At 41.9% G+C, this 21,054-nt stretch overlaps 1 protein-coding gene across 4 annotated transcripts in view; it reads left to right on the forward strand.

Moving 5' to 3' along the window:
* Positions 1 to 21,054, forward strand: part of CNMaR (G-protein coupled receptor) — a 262,428-nt gene that overhangs the window by 97,984 nt on the left and 143,390 nt on the right. For 2 of the 4 annotated variants that reach the window (XM_019045463.2, XM_019045465.2), the window contains exon 2: positions 5,177 to 5,278. The exons of 1 other annotated variant lie outside the window; for it this stretch is intronic. The gene's annotated coding sequence lies outside the window, so the exon portion shown is untranslated. Of the gene's footprint in view, positions 1 to 862; positions 5,279 to 21,054 lie in introns of those variants that run through there. One more of the 4 variants, XM_072298843.1, reaches the window with a different exon arrangement.

A 21,054-nucleotide genomic window follows, 5' to 3' on the forward strand; every position in this document is an offset into this window, starting at 1 on the left:
GGTGACAATAGTGCCGGTACCAGCGGTGACAATAGTGCCGGTACCAGCGGTGACAATAGTGCCGGTACCAGCGGTGACGATAGTGCCTGTACCAGCGGTGACGATAGTGCCGGTACCAGCGGTGACGATAGTGCCGGTACCAGCGGTGACGATAGTGCCGGTACCAGCGGTGACGATAGTGCCGGTACCAGCGGTGACGATAGTGCCGGTACCAGCGGTGACGATAGTGCCGGTACCAGCGGTGACGATAGTGCCGGTACCAGCGGTGACGATAGTGCCGGTACCAGCGGTGACGATAGTGCCGGTACCAGCGGTGACGATAGTGCCGGTACCAGCGGTGACGATAGTGCCGGTACCAGCGGTGACGATAGTGCCGGTACCAGCGGTGACGATAGTGCCGGTACCAGCGGTGACGATAGTGCCGGTACCAGCGGTTAAAATAGTGCCGGTACCAGCGGTTAAAATAGTGCCAGTACCAGCGGTGACACCAGTGCCGGTAGCAGTGGAGGCATCGTCGTGAAAAAAGAATTCAATAAGGATGTAGACAAGGTCATGTTCTTCATCATTAATAATTGTTCCTCCCCCTTCATTACATTTTAGGACCAACTAGTGGATAAGGAAGAAAAAAAAACACTAAGAAGTGACCCGAACTGTATTTAACAAGGTTGAATGTAGAACGTTCGATTCAAAGATTCGGTTCAAAAAGGAAACCAAATCCAGTCGCGGAACTCACCTTTTTATAGGCTGCCCCCCATGAATCGGATCAATGACTATATCGGCTGCGAAAGACTCTTACGAGCAACCGTTTACGCCGAAACCTTTGCTTTAACTTATCCTCGTTATTCGTGTGAAGTATATCCGATATATTCCGGGATTATTACTCGGGGTAAAGAAGAAACCGAATCATCAGAATCCTGTGTTCCAGTTTCGCCCTCAATTCTGCACTTATTAATTTCGGCTACTCAGAAGCCCAACCGAAGCTCACCAAACCGCGTAATTCCACCTGTGTCTCTTGGAATGAACGGAAACCGATTACTTTCCCTGCTAAGCCGGCAACACAATTTGCATAACTCCCGCAGGTTTATGCTCTCGGAGCACGACATCGAGTCTACGCCCCTCCATTTCCTCTATTAATTTGAATAATATTTTGACAAGGAGCGCTCACATGAATTCCTTATTGCGGGATAATGGATGATGAGCACAAGACTGATACAAAACGACAGGATGAAATCCGGAAATCGCCACAAGCCAGGAAAGAACCGAATCACAAGAGAGAGCTACTTGGCCGCAGATGCAACACGGAGGCCGCACACGATTGGTGAGAACCGTCAGGTTGGGACTTTTGAACTTTTGAAAATGGGATTCTTTTAATCGCTCTTCGTACGTGTACAAATATTGGAAGCGGCGCTCTCATTGTACAAGAGAAGGTGGTGTTGCTTTTTTACCAAGATTTTTGCATTATACTTTATGCGAAAGTGATCTTCCGATCAAGTTTGAATGTTGAAAAAAATTGGATGAAATTAAGACCCCCTCCGGGGGTGGTGTGGGAGGGTTTAAAATGACAGAATTCAAAACAAATAACTTTTGAAAAAGGGATTCTTTTAATCGCTCTTCGTACGTGTACAAATATTGGAAGCGGCGCTCTCATTGCACAAAAGAAGGTGGTGTTGCTTTTATACCAAGATTTTTGCATTATACTTATGCGAAAGTGATCTTCCGATCAAGTTTGAATGTTGAAAAAAATTGGGTGAAATAAAGACTCCCCCCCCGGGGGGGGAGTAGTTTAAGCTAAAAATTTCATGTCCGACCTCCCTGATTGACGGTGTCCGGACTTTTCGGCGTGGGAGTGTTGGGCGCTAGTTCTACAGGGTTATTCAAAAGTCACGAACTATTGGTCATAACTTTAGTTCTAATTATGATATCGATTTGCGGTTGAAGACGTTTTTCCTCATATCGAGGGGAAAACTCGTTTAGGTACTTTCTAGTTTTTGATCCTCTCGGGGGGAGGGGGGCAACTCAAAAATTTCAAATGGCCATCCCCCTCATGGCCAGTGGTGCGTGACTTTTAAGTAACCCTATATACTTTTTAGAATACAAGAAGGGACTGCTTACCTTATTTTCCACGTGATGCGAAAATTAATGTTCTGTTTTTATCTTTGGGACCGCTATCATAATGTAAAGAAGGTTGACCGCCCAGCGTTCCTCTCATTATTAATTCGTCGGGGATTACCAAAGATTTTAGAGAAGAAGGATGGGGAGGGGGGGGCGCTTCCGCGCTATTTCTTTGCTTACACACAGAGCGTTTCAACGTCTCAATTTTGGACACTTCGGCTGACACGCCAGGAGTAATATTGTCACTTACACTCGGAACAGCACTACGTAAAGTCATTTGATTTATTTTATACCTGAGACAACTGCTTGTATGTTCTCTCATTGGATTGTGGGAATTTAACTGCCTCACGATTTCACCATCTTTCATGTGCAAACGAGTATTACATTTGACGACCTTATTTTTTTTTTTTTTCGATACACCTCGATAACTTTTTTCCTCTATTCCTCGCCTCTCAAAACAATACAAAAACCCTTTCTCAGCTAATAAGTCTCTCTCTTACTCTTGAAACTCCATGGTTTAGATCAAGTAATATCAATATCACGGGAAACAGAGCACAGAAACAAAATAAACAAAAAATTACATCAACTACTGTGCGGTATCACATCAACATCACATACAGCTCAGCATGACGATATGTCTCTAACACGTTTCAACTTTGACTGATCATCTGTCACAAACACGTATGTGAACATTCAATCGCTCGTCCCTAATCAGAAACGAGTTCCCTATTAAGATCACTGATCAGTGCGATTAGTTCCTAGGTGCCAGATTTACTGTCTATTGAAGTACACTAAAAAGTCCGTGCGCCGAAAACTACCCGCGCCGAAAAGTCCGGGAACCCTGATTGACCTGGTCCAGTGTGCGTCCAGAGAGGGGACGATATGAGCGGGCAGTTAAATTCTTTCGGGTCGCTCACCGAAACGGTCGGCCAGCTTCAATCAGATGATTGGGTAGTATGAGAGAAATAAATCTAAAAGTTGGGAGAATATCATCAAAGTGAGTCGTTGAAAGTTTCTCTATTATGTGCATAGTGAACCCCCGTCACAGTGACCTTCGGGAATCTCATTTGGATCTGGACGAGAGCGACCCTGAGAGGTCTCCTGTTTCAGCCACTCGCTCACGCTTCAGCAAGTCTAGTTGTTGTTCCTTTTCAAATCGTGTCAGTCGACAAAGGCAATTTGCCATTGCTTTTAACAGTATGAAATCATTCTTATAAAGAAATTCTTGGGCTGATTATACAATCAACCAACTTGCGTATGCGGGAAATGTGACATATCGACGGTGAAACTACCAAACCACGTATCTCGGTTTGCGACGTCGCAGACTTCCTGTCATACTTTATTTTTTAAATGAAAAACTACTTAACATCCAGTCTTGAAAATTTCTGTGATTTTTCCTCTTCGTGCGGAGAAAATTCCGTGAAAATTTCAAGGAATGATATTGATTTGGTCTACTTCAAAAAAATAAAATGTGAGCGTAGATTTTTAAACACCGCAAACGAGATACGTGGTTTGGTAGTTTCACCGTCGATATACAACCTGCCGTTTCTATAACAGGTTTTTTATGGGATTCTTATAAAGTACTTCTATTCTATCTTCAGAGACCACACCAAGAACGAAATTCTCCGATTCCTGTGGAATTTCTGTATACGATAGATAATTATAAATCATTCGTACAGGTTTTAAAAAGTTTACGGGGAGGACTCCAGCCATGACAAGAGGAGACACATTTTTTGGGGGAAAATCTTATGAATTTATACAGAGTTATTCAAAAGTTACGCGCTACTGGCCATAACTGAGGACACCGCACCAAGAACAACCTATAGGCGTATAGGTCGTTATTACGCCAATCTGCTTTTCGGATTCTACGTACCCTGGACTATGCTGTGGTAGCGATAGAATATAGATAGGTAACGTCTCGAGGTCGAAAAACCTTTTTTTTCCGAGGCAAGTCAGGCCTCTGGATCGATGGGTGCAAGAACGACCTATACGCGCGGCCTTATCATTCTCGGTTAGCGGGCATCGGCGCGGCGCGGCGATAGTGATGGCTCGATTTTTTGATCTCATTTTATAAAGATTTGTTTTTATTTCAGAAAAACGAGCTATTGAAATAATTTATTCTTCTCTCAAACTATCCTTTCCTCCAAAAATGTATACTTCGCATTTTGCCACCAAAATGACTGTTGGGCGTAATACGGGCCTATAATTTGCTAGTTACCCCTCTCTATACTCACCATCGATATTCTTTTATTTTGCGTTAATCATGCGTGATTAAAATGATTTATACTGCATATTGCCACCAAAATGACTGTTGGACGTAATAACGACCTATGAACCGCTTTTTTAAATTAAATATATTAGAGCGTAAACCCAAAATGTATCGCAAAATTTACCCGGCATCCTTCAGTAGAAGGGTTAGGTCACCCAAAAACACCAAAACAGGGTACCTGCATTGAAAAGTCTGCGCAGTACATCAAAAACAAAACTTGGAATGCGTTTTTCTCAAAACGCGGTTTCCAGTTATAGGTTGTTCTTGGTGCAATGTCCTCAACTTTAAGTTCTAGTCATTATACCCACTTGCGGTTTAAGACGTTTTTCCTCTTATCGAGGGGAAACTTTTTTAAGTACTTTCCAGTGTTTGATCCCCTCGGGGGAGGAGGGCGGGGGGCAACTCGAAAATTTCAAATGGCCACCCCCCTCATGGCCGGTGGTGCGTGACTTTTGAATAACCCTGTATGTCGTTCTTGACGTTCAAAGTTACTTTTTACATGGCCAGTCAACCTAATCCTATATTGAACCTGGGATTGAGACGTTCTTATTGAAATTTAGCCAGTGCGTCCGGATGCAGGTTTTTTTTTTCTTTCTTTCTTTTTTTTTTTTTTTTTTTTTGACGGGTTTGGACTTCATAAAGTCTTCACTGAAGAGGATTTTTGGGGGTTGATTATGCTGAAATTTTTCCCGGGTCCGTAGTATTTAGAATTTCGTTTTCAAATCACCACGTCAAGAATGGTGTCATCAAATTATCCATGTTTCTGCCAAATTAATGTGTGATCAATTTTTGCAGGATGTCGCAAACTAAACGCTGGTCGGGTACCTCGCACCATTAACACACACCTACCATCTTCCATAATAACTCATCTCCAAAGTAGATCTTCCATTGAGAACGGTGAGCGAATTTACGTACTCTTTCTTTCAAAGAACCTGTTATGGAACTTGTTTTTCACTTCTTGTTCTGAGGGCCTAACAAAGTTAATTTGACTAAAATTCTCGGTGCATCTTATTCTACGCTCGACGACGTCATTGAGTGTATCTTTTGAGTCAAGTACTTCGGTTTCCACATCCCGAAGGCTTCGGTTCTCACCTCCGAAAGATTTCGGTTCTCTTATTCGAAAGACTTCGGTTTTGAAGTACTTCAGATGTAAGAACTGAAGTTTCAGACGTGTGGTCCGAACCTCGACAGGAACGCCGGTGATAAGAACGCGTTCGCGACGGGTGCACCCACGAGTTTTTTAAAAGTGTTTTGTAGTACATTTTAGTAAATTTTAACAATATAAGATGTGACTGTTAGTGTTTACCGACGTCGAAGTCGAAGTGACCTGATGATGATGATTAACATCAAAATATTTATCGTCTGAAAACCGGATAAAAAGTGATCGGGAGAAAGGTATAATTTCATCAACATAATGCAGCCCGATAAAAATAAGTTCAACTTTAAATTAGACCTAAAGTGTTCAGATGCTCAATCCGAAAACTTCAGAGATCCATACGACCCAAACTCCGGGTCCCACGCACGAGGTTTTTCTCTCCGTGTACAAACCATCAAGAACGTTGGGACTTGGTCGAGGGAAGAGTTTCTGGCTCGGACACGGTTGAAAGTAAATTTGGCAAAGGGTGAATCGGTGGCGGCTGTCACGCCACTCCTCGCCCGTCCACGGAATGTCCCACGTGGAATTCTTCCGCTCGTTTTTCCTTTTCGCCGCCCGCGCACCCAACCCCCCGGGGCCCCCGGCCCTTTTCCCCGCGAATCCTCGCCTCATATTTTATTCAACCCCATTCATTCACGGAATTAATTGCTTCCTTTTATTTGTTCTATCACCATCTCCCCGCGCTCGTCCGAAGGAATCCGCCTTCGAAAACTCAACCTGCTGGCGAAATTTTAACACCACCCCGCCCGTCCTTCCGCAGGCACACGCCACACAGGGGATCGAGTTAATGCGAGAGGTCGGGCAAGATTTGAGAACACATCTTTAGGCCTTTTTCTCCACACTGGAAAAAAAAACACATCGGATCTAGAGTCCAGACTCTTAAAAACATCGACAAGAAAAAATACTCTTGATTTAATCAGATTTAAGCTTAAATCAAGAACCAAGCCTTTTAATTTGAGCGGATTTCCTTTTGAGTTAAGCTTAAATCTGATTGAATCAAGAGTACTTTTTCTTGTTAATGTTTTCAAGAGGCTGGACTCCAGATCCAATGTGTTTTTTTCCAGTGCACGGGACGTTTCATGGGATTCGTCCCAGGGAAAAATATCACTTGCGAAGTTGGGAAAAGTATTGAGTTTGTCAATACTAATCATAGTGCCAACTAAGAGTCCTCGCGGAGTCCCAGAAATGCGACGTTAAAGACGAAGATTAAATTGTGTTGTGCTTTTTACTAGGAAAAAAGCCCAGAAGTTTCATTCCTGCGATTCGAACATGGGAAAAATCCCATGAAACATCCCGTGGAGGCAAGGAGTAACTCCGTTTATAAAAAACTTTGAGGTTCTGTAAATTGGATTGCATTTTGCAAAAAGGAACCACTAGCATTGCAATGATGCTAAGATTGTGCAACTTCATCCTTTGCAATAAAATTACAGAAATCGTGAAAAACTATGAAATTTAGACGGTAATTTTTGTCTTAAATTTATAATTTTTAGCAAGTACAAAAGAAACTATTAATGGATGATCAGGTTTTTCCTCCGAGACAAAAGAAGTTGCACAATCTTAGCAACATTGCAATGCTAGTGGTTCCTTTTTGCAAAATGCAATCCAATTGTTCCTCTGGTTACTTCGTAAAATTTTCTTCTAGAGGCGGCCCCCTTATTATTTAAAATGTGACGGATTAAACATCAAAATTGCAGTTTTAGTCAACAATTTCATGCCCGACCTCTCGAATTGACTCAATCCACCGTGCGGCACGGAAAAAAGGGACTCGCGGTTGTCTTTATCTGTCATCGCGAACCCACGGTTTTTCTGCCGTGCTAAGGAAGAACGTCGTTCGAGCCATCAGCTGTTGTCAACTTTTCTTCGACAAATCACAAGTTTCCAAGAAAATTCGTGAGTATCTCTCCTCCGATCTTTCAGAGGATTTTGTTCGCAATTTGATCATAAAAGTCTGCAAATTTCAATGCAAATTATTCACAATTTTCTTCGAAATTTAATATTTTTTGAGTGGAGATCTGGCAACATTCGAAAGCTCATACGGCGTTTTTATTTAGCCCGGTAGAATTGCTCCCGAGCGAAGAGAAAAGCGGCTTTTAAGTGTCTGCTCCTCGGCGGTAGCGGAGGAAATGACGGGTATTTTAATTCTAATTTATCGCGCTCGTTTCACGGACGAGGAGGCAGCCCGCCTCAACAAGTTGTTTTGCCGGGCACCGTAAGCGTGTGGTCGAGGGGTGGCGCCGAGTTCTCCCCTCATTCCAGCCACCTTTAGATTTATTTTTTCAATGTACGTCTTCCTTTCCAGATACGACTCGGACCTTTACCCCTGTTTTCATAACGAATTTTGTGGTCTTTAACCCAGCAATTATTTTTTCCAACTTTCGCGGGGTTGTCTTTCCGACTCGAAAATTTGCGTTCGTCGGTTAACAGCTCTTATATTCTGCTCTTTTATGCATGTATGCACTTGCGCGCACGTTTAGTATTCAACTCTCAGCATTGATCATGCTGTGGTCCATGACGGCTGTAACGAGCTTTTTTCTAGGCAAAGGATGAAGCTCCTATTGGGGTGTGCTATTGTGTTTAAGTTGTGATTTGTAACTCGTAATTTGCAATGAAGGTAGCGTAAAATATGACGATTTTACTCATCGCGGTATGCCAAGGGTACATCAATTCTTCCGTGTAGGAGCTTACAAGAGAAAATTGTCGTATTCGTTTCCGTTAAAAGAGGACCAAGTTGATTTTAAGGGAAGCAGTCATTATACATTAGATGTTGTGTAATTTTAACCGATGTTTTATTCTTGAACGGAACTGAGCAACACTGGATTTTGCAATTTTTTTGTGATGCGAAAAAGCTAATTTTCGCGATCGAATACTATCCATCAGACGAATTGATGCATGCGGAGTGATTCCGATAATCGGTGAAAGTAGGAGCCAATCAGAGTTCAGATTTTTTACTTAAAGAAATTAAGAAGAAAATACGAAAATAAAACGCAGCAAACTGCAAAAACAGCAGACGTGAAATGACGAAGCACAACAACAGAAAGAATAGACGAAACAAAAATTCTGGTGAAAAATGAAGTTTCTGACATCGATTGCGTCAATTCAAAAATCGCAGTCAAGTTCCGACATTCAACATCAACCGCTGTGTTTTTTCCCCGAAGGCGTCGACACTGTTCTGCCAATAGGAGCAATTGGAGGTGAACTCGCGGCGCTGGGTTTTCGCAGCATAGTAACATCACGTTCGCTCACATCAGAGCCAGTCTAAACGCTTTTTAGCTTTTAAATTCAAAATTGTTTGTAATCATCATAACAGATTAATGCCAAATGGCAGTTGTTGTTTAATTTAGTTTTTTCATCATAATTGTCATAATCATGTATTTGAGACAATAAAGAACTTATATCTCTCTCTCAAGTCCCGATGTGAATTCGAAATTTCAAATTGATGGATTTTAACGGTCTCCGGGGAGATCAACGAAGAAGTCTAATATCATTTTAAAAAAATGCACAATCGTCGAATAACATTCAACGGTGAATGATATTCGATGGCGGAAATTCGCTTATTTGCTGAAATCGGAGATTCAACGTCTGTCTGGATTTCAACTCATATTGAGTGGCCCGAAAGGAGAAGAGAGATTCTATTGATATCTCGACTTCTCACTCGTATCAATGGAAATCCTCAAGATTTACGAAGAAGCCTCCGCTCGTCATTCTCAGCGGGGGAACTTTTCCCGAAGCGGGACAGTAACCCGGGGTGAGAGAGAAACAAGAGTCCTTTTTCCTTTCCTTTTTTTCGAAAGGACGGCGCAAAGGTGCGGCGACGCAACGCGGATCGAGTCAATGAAACACGTCGGACAAGGAATTTTTGACTCAAACTGCAAATTTCCACGTTTATTCGGTGAAATTTTAAATTTTGAGGGGTGCTTCTTGAAGTTAATTTCACGAGAAAACCAGTGGGGCCATTCACAAGACCTCGACATCTTGTGTTAACGTAGTTATACCGGGTGTCCGTAAAGTAACTGAAAAGTGGGTATAATTTTTGAACAAAAAAAGATAGAAGGTCGCGGTTTGTGGCATTCTTCATCATCCAGAAGGGGAAATTTTTCGATGGGGGGTTTTTCTTGGTGGACCCCCCTGGGGGGCCCCAAGGGGGGCAACTTTCAAAATTCAAATGGCAACCCCCATTTTTTTAGGCATGGTTAAAAAGAACTTAAAAAGACAAGAAAAATGACGCAAATAAAATTAAAATCGGTTCGCTCGTTCAAAAGTTACAGCCGGTCAAAACTTTAAATTGACCACTTTTCAAAAAGTCACCATTGAGCTCCAAATTACCGAAAAAACAAAAACAAACCTGGAATGAAAAGTTTGAAAAGTGCCCTTTAAGTCAAGGAAAAACACCTGACGGTGTCACAAGTTTGGATGGCATTGTTTCAAAATAAAATTTCGGAAAATTCAACATGGCGGCAAATTTGAGGAAACGCGAATAATGAAAATTCCAGAAACAGTTATCTTTCAAATACCCTCTAGTTTAAGGAAATCAATGGTATCAACTTTTTTTTCTTTATTTGGCCAAGTAAGCCCAATAATTTGCTGACTTTAAAGTTGTCAAGCGGGACGCCTTCAATCGTTGGAGTATGCGACATCACAGGATTAAGTGTGCTGTCAAAAAATGAAGCCGATGTGAAAAAGCGCTCCTCCTTCGGGATGCTTTAGAAATGCTCAAGGTCCTCATCCTCAAAAAATAAGAAAAGAAAAATTGAGCAATTTTTTTATTATTATTGATATTATTATTATTTTTTAAAGTGGAAGTTTTTATACCTGGTGCTCTGTTATTCCGTCAAATGTTGAAAGTGATCTTCATTTTGCTGCAAACAATAGTAAATTTATAATAGTAATTGCCAACTAAATCAGAACGCAGTATGATCAAGAGAACTTAGCATACTGATTTCAGATTCGTAAATAGTGTTACCGATCAGATATTGCATCAAATATTACCTAAAATATCGGTGCCTCAAATCGTGAGGTTGAGGCTGTCAATAAGATAATCTAAACTCAGATAATAATCAAGAGTAGAACGGCGTTTTCGGAATTGAAAGCGTAGCAGATATCCTTCTTGCCAACTTGGAGTGCCAGGAATTAGAGAATCACAATTATTCTTGCGTTTTCAATTTTCAGATAGAGAAATGTCAAAAATGTCAACCGCCCCTACCCCATCAGGATAAACCATATTTTTTTCGCTCACCAAGTTTGTGGGTAAAAATTGTTCAGTTTCTCTTTTCTTCTTTTTTTTCTTCTATTTTGAGGATGAGGACCTTGAGCATTTCTAAAGCATCCCGAAGGAGGAGCGCTTTTTCACATCGGCTTCATTTTTTGACAGCACACTTAATCCTGTGATGTCGCATACTCCAACGATTGAAGGCGTCCCGCTTGACAACTTTAAAGTCAGCAAATTATTGGGCTTACTTGGCCAAATAAAGAAAAAAAAGTTGATACCATTGATTTCCTTAAACTAGAGGGTATTTGAAAGATAACTGTTTCTGGAATTTTCATTATTCGCGTTTCCTCAAATTTGCCGCCATGTTGAATTTTCCGAAATTTTATTTTGAAACAATGCCATCCAAACTTGTGACACCGTCAGGTGTTTTTCCTTGACTTAAAGGGCACTTTTCAAACTTTTCATTCCAGGTTTGTTTTTGTTTTTTCGGTAATTTGGAGCTCAATGGTGACTTTTTGAAAAGTGGTCAATTTAAAGTTTTGACCGGCTGTAACTTTTGAACGAGCGAACCGATTTTAATTTTATTTGCGTCATTTTTCTTGTCTTTTTAAGTTCTTTTTAACCATGCCTAAAAAAATGGGGGTTGCCATTTGAATTTTGAAAGTTGCCCCCCTTGGGGCCCCCCAGGGGGGTCCACCAAGAAAAACCCCCCATCGAAAAATTTCCCCTTCTGGATGATGAAGAATGCCACAAACCGCGACCTTCTATCTTTTTTTGTTCAAAAATTATACCCACTTTTCAGTTACTTTACGGACACCCGGTATGTATGGATCGAGTCATTGAAACACGTCGGACAAGAAATTTTTGACTAAAACTGCACATTTCCACGTTTATTCCGTAAAACTTTAAATTTTGAGAGGTGCTTCTTGAAGCTAATTTCACGAGAAAACCTGTGGGGCCATTCCCAAGACCTCGACATCTTGTGATAACGGAGTTAAAAGCTTTTAAAGTTTCAAAATTTTATGCGACTTTTCCCATCGATTCGATCGAATGTGCGACGGTGATAGAAAACTAAGCTCTAAACGATAGAGGGACTCGGCGTGCCAATCAAACGTCAGCCCGGGTATCAGTCGCCGGTCGCGAGGCGTCAAACCCCCGCCACCCATTAGGAGCCGGGAATCTCGTCTGTGACATCATATTTCCCGCGGGAGTATCAAATATTAATTTCACCGGGCGAGCTCTCCTGAGAGACAGGAAACTCCTTCGCTCGTCCCGACTCCCTTTTTTTGGCTATTGGCTCCAGATGCACTGGAAAAAAAACACATTGGATCTAGAGTCCAGAGTCTTGAAAACATTGAAAATAAAAAATACTCTTGGTTCTATCAGATTTTTCCTTAAATCAAAAGGAAATCCGCTCAAATTAAGAGGATTGGTTCTTGATTTCAGCTTAAATCTGATCAAGAGTATTTTTTCTTGTCGATGTTTTAAGAGTCTGGACTCTAGATCCAATGTTTTTTTTTTTTTTTTTTCCAGTGTACTGTATTGCCGGGCTAAGAAGGAACGCCATATCGATGGTAAAACTCCGTAAAGCGTATCTCGGTCTGCGGCGTCGCAGAATTCCTGTTATTCTAAATTTGATACTTCCTACGTCGAAACAATGGAGAATTTGTACACAAACATTCTTTTGCTTCATCTGAGAGTGCCTAATGATCTGAGTTGGCAGTATTTTTTTTAAAAAAAGAGTTTGTATGATTGGAGATTTTGAAACACAGCAACCAAGGTACGGCGCATTTTCGTAATTTCGCCGGCGACATCGATGGTCAAGGTGCGAGACAACGTATCTCTATTTCTGTGCTCCGGGATTGCGTGAAAGGTCTAAGAAAATATATATGTATGAGGAGTGCGCCAATAGAACCCTAACATTTGCTACAGGAATGCGCAAAGTCAAGTTAATTAATTAAATTAAAAAATTAAACACTAAAAAGTGGCCCGAAATTGTATTAACAAGGTGGAAAAATGGTGCTGGGTCCACACCATTTCGCGGGGAAACAAAGCCAAGAAATACCAAAAATTAAAATTAGAGTCAAAAATAAATTTTTAGAACTCTAATGCGCACCAGTATGAAACTGAGGGGGGAGAGTGTTCAGCTCAGGCAGTTTGCAATGGAATATTAAGTTGGAGTCACGCCGAGAAATCTTTACCGGTTTGGGCCTTATTAGACCTCATCAGAAGATCACACTCAGCAGTGAACCCAACTTAACATGCCGCAAAATCCAAGACGGCATTAAAACGCCGTCATGGATATGACCCGAGGCATGACACAAAAGTGTGATCCTCGCGCCATCTACCGTCGCTGCTGAACAACTCTCATAACAAAACAAGGAAAAGACGCAAGAGGTCCACCATCACCTCCCGGGAAATCCAGACCGCTGTCAGGCTCCTCCTCCCCGGAGAATTGGCCAAGCACGCCGTCTCGGAAGGAACCAAGGCTGTCACCAAGTACACTAGCTCGAAGTAGATTTTCTCTGATTTGCGTCAGAGACTTTCGGGATAAAAACGGTCCGCGATCGGGTCATTACCTGAGGGAACCCGCCAGAGAGGTGGGCGATGTTAAGCAAGGTGGATCTCAGGAACGAATCCTCAGAGTTCCACTGAGTTACGGTCACCGCATCAAGCCCAGCGGCCGACGCCGCGTATGGTTCTTGTGCACCGAACTGCCGAGCTATTGACACTAACGACGGACGGCGACGTCTCAGGACCGAGATCCCAGCCCGCATACGCGCCGCGGTAGAAGCCGCCCGCCAGAAAAAAGGAAAAGCCTGTGGAAGGCGAAAGCAAAAAGTGAAGCGAGCCGGAAGGCTCTAAAGGGCGACGGCGGATCTGCAAACGTGGAGGCAAAGAGCGTCACGTCATCGGCGAATGCCAGGTGACCGATAGTGCCCCCTCCTACTCGATAACCGACGCCCTGGGGAAGCTGCCGGAGACAGCAATCCAGGACCAGGTTAAACAAGAACGGCGATAGGGGATCGCCCTGCAGTACGCCTCTATTGATCTGCACAGGGGCAGAAGAGGCTGACCCGGATGTTAACACGGTAGTGGCGCTTCGATAGAAGCTCCGGACATACGTGCAGAAAGCGTCGGGGAGCCCGAGTGCCTTACACGCGTCAACGATTGCATCGTGATCGACAGTGTCGAACGCCTTGCTCACGTCGACTTGTGCAGCATAGAGAGACCTGCACCTGCTCTTTGCATCCGCGATCAACGAATTGAGCACGAACAGACACTCAGACGTCCCGTCTGCCCTCCTGAACTAAATGATAATCTAAGAACCTAACCTAATTAATCATAAAGACCTAGTAGGTCTGTCTTACCTGGCACTAGTCATAGATCATTGTCCCTACCCGTACTATCAGAAAAGGAGGGGTTGATGTCTTGATAAATGACTTCGCTCTTCTGAAAAGGAGAATAAGTGGTTCTCCTGTTCTGGACAGTGATAGGTTTTGGGCTGGGTTGAGATTTTCTTCGTAAGTACATAGCACTGCAGGTGATCAGGAGCAGTCCAATAACAAAGTCTTTCCATTCTAAGGAGCTAAAGTATGAGGATACACAATCCAGCAAAAGGATGACTTTAGTTTTCCCGTCCAACACCAAAAGCACAGATTTGTTGGAGGATTCGGCACAAAAGGCATCTACAAGTTTCGGGTAAAAGTAAGAACTCAACCCACTCTTGGAGACAGCCACAGATGGGGCACATTTTGACAGAGTCTGCTCACAATTCTTAGTCACCTTAGATTCGACTTTCCAAAATGATTGACCCAACACTCCAAATTTGATCAAAGACAATTTGTAATACAAACTTCCATTTCGGAAATGAATGTAGTCTTCTTTTTGCCAGTTGTCCCTGTATACTGTCCAAGGCGTGAGAATTGAACGATGCTGCCCATTCTACCACAGATGGTGGCACGATAGTCTTTGGTTGCATCCCTGTTGCGACCCTGAAGGTAGACTCTGATGACAACTGTGACTTGCCTAGTCTTGTCACTGTTTTCTGCTCCAGCTTTTCTAGCTCTGCCTTTCCTAAGACAGCTTGATAAGCAGCTCGACCGACCTCAAAGCTAATGCCCTGGGCTTCTAGCTCCCGATCTGTTACTGGGTCATTGCTGTTTTCCAGAACTGTTCTGTAGAGTTTAGCGATCTCGATATTCCTATCCATGATTTAGCCAGCTACTTCAGATCAGAGATAAACCAAAGATGACTATTTATTTTCCTCCGACTTTGTGCTTCTTTCAAAAAAATGAAATGGATTTTGCGGCATGTTAAGTTGGGTTCACTGCTGAGTGTGATCTTCTGATGAGGTCTAATAAGGCCCAAACCGGTAAAGATTTCTCGGCGTGACTCCAACTTAATATTCCATTGCAAACTGCCTGAGCTGAACACTCTCCCCCCTCAGTTTCATACTGGTGCGCATTAGAGTTCTAAATATTTATTTTTGACTCTAATTTTAATTTTTGGTATTTCTTGGCTTTGTTTCCCCGCGAAATGGTGTGGACCCAGCACCATTTTTCCACCTTGTTAATTAATTAAAGGTAGATGTTTGGTATAACAGGAAACAGTTGGAAAATTAACGCATGTTTAGGTTAGCTTGTTGAGGAGTCATTGGTGTCTTACCTTTTGATGGTGAATGAAGTGAAAAGACTGAATAATGGTCGTGAGTATAAAGAACTTTTCCTAACTTTTCTCGGAAATAATATTAAATCGGGAGAAACGAGGCAACGTTGGAATACCCATACGGTGTCGAAACAGAGCATGGGCCTTTTAAATTCTATTATTCGATGCCGTGTTATTCTAACGCGTGTTCGAATAATCGCGCCGAACACAGTGCGGCTGGCGTTCGACCTGTATTAGTGCCTGCAAGACTTTAGAAATACTTCACGCATTGCGTCAAACGGCGCGGTCGGCGTCAAGCCCATATCAGCGCCTACAAGACTGCATGAATACTTCTTGCATTGCGCCAAATACACTGCAGTCAATCAGCTGGCGTGAAATGTATATTAGCGCCTACAAAACTGTATGGATGCTGGAGGACTGTGTATCATTATTCTTGACTTTCTGCTACAGTTTTAACCATAATTAAAGGGATAATATGTATCCTCATTGTAACGATTCAGAAACTCTGATGATATTTATGTTTTTATTGGTTACATGAAAAGAAAATAGAACGAACGAAAACATCGCGTCGAACTTTTCGATACTTGTCTTGAGATCGTTTTGGTAAATTCGCGGAAACTTCTCAGAAAAACTGTGTGTGGCTTTTTAAGAACATATATTAAAACTATAACATAAAAAAAGGTGCATAACGTTGCAATCAGAGATAAATATACGCTTTATTTTGGGTGAACCATTGGGTTTAGAATCCTTTCATCTCTTACAAAACTTTAACATGGTTGTTCTACGATTTTTGACGTGTAGTTTTTTGCTGTGGTTGGCGGCCGTTCAGCGGTCACGGGCCCTCGGTTCATTTTAAATGTCTGAAAGCTCTCTGAGCCATTCGTGCTGCGAGAGCTCTACATCGAAGAGAGACATGTCCGTAAGCGAGGAGGGAATGAACAGTCTTCTGCGATGTAGCTATCTACCACTAACTATTTAGATTGCTTGATGAATGCTGCCTCGTTGAGTGTTGAATATTTCCGCAAACATGTGAACTTTCAGTACCAGAAAAATTCGCGCAACTATATGCATCTCCAAAAAAGTAAGAAAGGGGGCATTCGCGCAATTCTATTACAACCCTCCATTGCGATCCTTCAAAATTTCTTATCGTATTTTATTATTTTGAAGAAAAATTAGCCAACTCTATAGCTTGGTTTTTATGCATGATTTATTCTCCCAGCGGAAAAAATAAAGCAAGACAGGAAGTCTAAAACGTTTCAATTGGAGGCTCTTGGTCTCGCACTTTGGCTATCAACATCGACGGTGAAACTTTTAAACCACGTATTTTGTTCGCGGTGTTTGAGATACCTCCGCTTTTATGTTACTTTTGTAAAGGAGAACAAATCAACATAGTTCCGCAAGTTGTTAAAGTTTTTTTTCTTTACCATGTGATGTAATGATCTTCAGGATTGCCAACAACACCTCTCGCACCACCTAGCAGGCTCCTAGCTTTCCGTCAATGACATTGTGAATGAATGTAGCTTAGATATCAGCGCCTGGATGTAACTATTCGTGTCCTATGGATATGCGTGTTGCATGTAGGATGGATTAACTAACGGCGCTCTAAATTCTTTAGCTCATCACTCCTCAGCGACCCAAAGGATGTGATGCTACCGTGATGTGCCGTGCGGCGGCGCTGCAGGCTACAGGCTACACGCGGAAACATTGTGTTCAAGAAATCACGTCGACTAGTTTTCCAAAGAAATAATGAAGTGAAGTATAACACAAAGTCTGCAACTTCGCAAACGGATGCATGTGGCTTCGCATTTTAGCCATCGATATACGGTGTGTTCCATAAGTCCCACGCCACCGGTACCCGGTATTATCCTCATGACCTTTTAACGTATTGAGTTGCAGACTCGACTTTCTTTAGTGTTCTACTTTTGGCAACCCCCAAATTATGGAAGAGCTGAACCAGAAATTCCCATTCTGGCATTTGCCTCTGCCAGAAATAATTCAGGGCCTAAAGGATCGAGTGGGCTAAAAATAGTTTCCTTTACAACACATGTTATATTCGGGGAAAATTTGCAGAACCCGAATATTAATACACAGCAGTCTTTCTTAACACAGCAGTTTAAGAGGAATGAGAGAATTTCGGATTTCCATTCATGAGCAATTGAACGTCTCCGAACTGTCTTGGGTCAAATTAGAGTCTTGTATACTTACAGGAAATGAAATTCTCCCCCACTTTTTTTTTAAAATTTCACTCGATTTCGATCTAATGCTTCTGATCATTGTAGGCAAAAGTGAACCTTACCTTCATCCGAAGTAAATATTTTATCGAAGGATTGTCATCGACACTTAAAAGTCCTTTCGGCGTTTTTTTTTTCGTATCAAGGTAGTGAAGCTCATAGCTCTAGCGAACCGTCGCATCGAGGACGCCCCCATCAGATCGAGAAAGAAAATCAACCCCTCCCTCAGGTTTTCAGTCGCAGGGCTCGAGAGTTCAGCATACTCCGGCAGCTTTCGAAAATGCGGGTGGAACCCCAGGATCTGTGTTTTTGACAGCCGAGCCGAAATTGAAGTGAAAGGAATACAAGGCGAGCGCGTGGCACCTTCTTGATAAAAATTGAAAATCGATGATCGCCTATCGTGTGAAAAAGTGATTCGGTACGATGGCATGGCGTGGTTTGCGATGTCGATTAATCTGTCATTTAAACCTATGGAAAAGGATCGATAAACGGGGTGTTCGCTGTGAACGCCTTCATAATCGATTTTTTACCATTGCTTCAATCGGGGAATTATCGAGAATCGATCATTCACACATCGCGTTTAATCGATCACGTTCTTCCGATTTCTAATTTTTTTGTTGTAAAGAAATGGGTACACAATTTCATATTACCAATAAGAACTATGATAAAGTCGTATTTATATACACCTTGTAGAGTGAGATGAAAATACGAAAACTGATGCCAGATACAATCCACCTTAATTCCGGTTGATTTCTTGTCTCCGAGAGCCAAATCCGTCTTATAATTATCTATCATGGCACTTGAATTTTTCTTCGGTCGTCAAACTTAAACCACTATGGTCATTTCAGCTGGATCAGCCATCATCAGGTGAATTACTAAGCATAACGTAGAACAAAAATAAAAACTGAGGCAGAATAATATTATTATCGGAATTACATGTTGCAATAAGGAACCACTAACTCCGGCTCTCCCGTTAAAGCACAGACATGCATAGGGAAACCAATGGCATGTATGTTGTTTCTAAAATGGGCCAGAAACAGTGGTTCCTTATAATTGCAAAATGTGATCCAATTATCCTTCTCTCTGAGAGCCAAAGGCAAAGCTCTCAGCTTGATGTTTTGAGATATCCCTGTGTACCTTGCAACCCCGACACGGATGGTTGGCCGTAAAATTTTCAACCAGTCCAAGTTTCCCCTTAACGTCCAAATGGCCATCCAGTGCGATTCTGCGGTAAAATAACCTGTGCGTGCAAATCCAGGTATTTCAAACAATATACCTTCAGAAATTAGTAAATTTAATTCGTTCGATACAATTTGGAAAACAGCTTTATGCTCTAAACGTTGATGGTCGGAGGAATGAAACAGCATAGAGAAAAAATGATCAGATAACGTTCTCCTGACTACATTTGGAGCAGGAAGAATCGCAACCTAAACTTCTGTTAATTTATGGACCCCATGGTGCGTACCTACAACATTGCCCATCTCGTATGAATCGCGGCACACGGATATAGGTAGAAGTACTTCTTTTTGCGCCAATGCTCTGCTTGAACAAAACTAAAGATAACATTTTTCTTTTTTTTCAATTGTTCCATATATTTCATGATTTTGGAAGAGCAGAATTCGAACTAAGGAAGTGAATGAGAACTTTTTTCAACGGAACATATTGACCTTCGTGTTTAACAGGCCTTGCCAACAACAACCGTTTCAAAAGTTTCACCTATGAGAAATTATTCAGGAGGAATGAAAGCTCCTAAACTTTCGAAATATTTGATTTTTTTTTTTTTTTTTTTTTGTCTAGGAAGCAATTTTATTTTGTGATTTACAGGTAAAGTATACATAGATATCTGAAGTAGTTAACAAACTATCTTATGATATAGTTTGTACGCTTAGTTAAGATGAAGAAAATGATTAAAAATTTACTTCACGATACTCGCTGGATACCATGTGGTATATCATTGGCTGGAAAGGGGGGGGGGGGGGGGGTTGGTTGGTGCTTAATTTTGAAAAAGACGAGATTTAGTGATAAGAATTTCTATTGTATACTTCTTTATGAGGGTCCAGTTTACGACCCTTCGTGTTTAACGGACGGCGCATTGTCAATGCCGCGTATTTGTTTGAACTGTCTCCAACTTTTGTCGAATATATGAATTAAGCTGTTTTAAATTGCGAACGGAGGTTGGAATGTAGGAAAAGTTCAGCAGTGGCCAGGCGTGCATGATCGATGAAGCCATCGTTATAATGGCGATTAACTCGATTATAATGGCGTTTGTTTCGAGTGCCCTGTTCATCGATCCTTTCCCTGTGTTTAAACGGCAGTTCAACCGATATGTCGCTAAACACGCCACGCCTTCGGCTTCCAGAGGTTGCTGGTATCTTGTGACCCAACACACTCCTGTCGGAGAATTTCAAGTAGACTATGGAATTTTTCTGAGTTAGAGGACGGATGTCCGTGAAAAATGAAGCTCTTCACCTTAAAATATCCGTTTGCTGCTCCTTCGCGGAGTAAAAGGAATTCAAGAAAATTCCAACAATCTTCGTCCGAGCTTGTTATAATAATTGACTGAAAAGTTTTACATTCGAATTGTGCGAATGCCTTTGAAAGGTACTTGCGGATTGCGTTTCTAATGGTTATATCTTCTCTTTCATGACTCAAATATTCAACTGGAAAAAAAACACATTGGATCTAGAGTTCAGACTCTTGAAAACATTGACAAGAAAAAATACTCTTGATTCAATCAGATTTAAGCTCAAGTCATGAACCCAGCTCTTAATTTGAGCGGATTTCCTTTTGATTTTAGCTTACATCTGATTAAATCAAGAGTATTTTTTCTTGTCGACGTTTTCAAGAGTCTGGACTCTAGATCCAATGTGTTTTTTTTTTTTTTCCCCGGTGAATCGTACGTGCACTTTTACGACCCCCCGTGATCAACGGGCGGCGCATTGTCCGTGCCTCGAGTTAGGTTGACCTGTCTTCAGCATTTCTCGAATATATCAATTAAGCTGTTTTAAATTGCGAACAGAGGGTAGAATACAGGAGAACTTCAGTAGGAGCAAGATGTAAAAGATCGATTATCGATATGTCCCAATTTAAAGCCATCGTAAAGAATCGATTATTGAGGAGTTCGTTGCGGAAACCCTGTTTATCGATCCTTTTCCATGCGTTCAAATGGCAGATCCATCGATTCATCGCAAAGCGCGCCACACCACTGAAATTTAGCATACTGACCGGCACCGCCGGAGCGTGAGCATTTGTTGAATATATCAATTAAGCTGTTTTAAATTGCGAACAGAGGTTAGAATGCAGGAGAACTTCAGCAAGGGCAAGACGTGAATGATCGATTATCGGTATTTCCCCATTCAAAGCCATCATACAGAATCGATTATTGAGAAGTTCGTTGAGGACACCCTGTTCA

This window comes from Bemisia tabaci, chromosome 3 (genome assembly GCF_918797505.1).
Source record: "Bemisia tabaci chromosome 3, PGI_BMITA_v3".
NCBI lineage: Eukaryota > Metazoa > Arthropoda > Insecta > Hemiptera > Aleyrodidae > Bemisia > Bemisia tabaci.